We start from the raw sequence: 1,603 nt of genomic DNA, 5'->3' as shown, positions 1-1,603 counted from the left end.
AAAAAAAAAAAAAAAAAAAAAAAAAGAATTCCAGTTTGTCTTGAAGAAGAAGAAGATCCTGGAACTCTGGTCCTACATTATTGCACTGTGTCACTTCACTGATGGTACATGTGTGCTTCTCTCTTCATGAAGCCATTCCAGCTTCTCATTAAGTCCTTTCTCTTATTACATGCCTAGTCTTCTAGATAGTTGGAGTTTGACTCACCCTTTTAGAGTATCCCCCTTTTTGATTGTAAAGTTTAGTTTTCACACACCTGCTTTAAGGTTAGTTTGTTAGCAAAATGCACCAGACTAAAAATAACCTGGTCAAATGTCAGAAATACCTGAACATAAGCTAGACCACTATTTTATCAAAGAGGAAACACAAATAGGGGTTTTGGTCAACTTTTAGGAGGACTGCGAACACTTTTGCTTATAAGAAACAATTTTATTTTAAAATGTCAAATGTATTCTTGTCACTTATTACATTACTAAAGCCACTCTTAAGTTACCTGTTTTGCAAAACAAATCTCCTTTCCTTGTAACTTCTTTGAGTAAAGCTTTTTTTGGTAAAATCAAAACAGTGCTGCCACTGGAAATTTTGTCTCAAACCCTTCTTACTGATTAATTCTTCTTTTTTCTTTTCTTTTCTTTTTTTTTTTTGGTAGACAGAGTCTTACTTTGTCACCCAGTCTGGAGTACAGTGGTATGATCATGGCTCACTGGAACCTCCACCTCCCAGTTCAAGCAATGCCTCAGCCACCTGAGTAGCTGGGATTACAGGCATGCATCACCATATCAGGCTAATTTTTGTATTTTTAATACAGGTGGGGTTTCTCCATGTTGGCCAGGCTGGTCTCAAACTCCTGGCCTCAAATGATCCGCCTATCTTGGCCTCCCAAAGTGCTGGGATTTCAGGTATGAGCTACTGTGCCTGGCCTTCATTTTTTTTTTTTTTTTAATTTTCATATTTTTTAGGAGCTTAAAAAATTAATCATAGTAACTGTTCATGTTTATGGGGTACATGTGATATTTTGATACGTACACACAGTGTAATGATGAAATCAAGGTGTGTCCTTTTTAAAATACAGTCCACGAATCTGCAGCAGGGTTAGTACTTGGGAGCTTGTTAGGTAAGTAAGATCTCAGGCCCCACCTGAGATTAATCAGTCTACATTTTTTTTTTTTTTAAATTATAAAGATGGGGTTACACCGTGTTGGTCAGGCTGGTGTTGAACTCCCGACCTCAGGTGATCCACCCGCCTTGGCCTCCAAAGTGCTTAGATTACAGGCTTGAGCCACTACGCCTGGCCTAATCAGTCTACATTTTATCAAGACCTCAAGGTGATTTGTATGCTCATTAACCTATAAGAAAATCTATATGTATAAATGCAGTCTCTATACAACTGTACATGTTTTTAAGGGCTGTTTATCCAAGACTTGGAATTTGAAGATACATCTCAGGCTAATCACTAAATTAAGTTAAAATACCATTGCCTCTTTTAAGATTTAATCAAATGATCTTGATAAACATGGAGAACTTGATTGAGGTTTTGTTTCAGCCTAGTGTACTATTATACAAGATTTTTTTTTTTTTTTTTTTTTTTTTTTTTTTTTTTTTTTT

At 36.1% G+C, this 1,603-nt stretch overlaps 1 protein-coding gene across 1 annotated transcript in view; it reads left to right on the top strand.

The window, feature by feature from the left end:
• The window catches only part of PSME4 (proteasome activator subunit 4), a 109,304-nt gene that overhangs the window by 82,188 nt on the left and 25,513 nt on the right, over positions 1-1,603 (top strand). The window lies entirely within an intron of this gene.

Source organism: Cebus imitator, unplaced genomic scaffold, assembly GCF_001604975.1.
Source record: "Cebus imitator isolate Cc_AM_T3 unplaced genomic scaffold, Cebus_imitator-1.0 Scaffold143, whole genome shotgun sequence".
In the NCBI taxonomy this organism is placed as follows: domain Eukaryota; kingdom Metazoa; phylum Chordata; class Mammalia; order Primates; family Cebidae; genus Cebus; species Cebus imitator.
The sequence above is the reverse complement of the archived record's forward strand: the minus strand, read 5'-3'. Positions and strand labels throughout refer to the sequence as shown.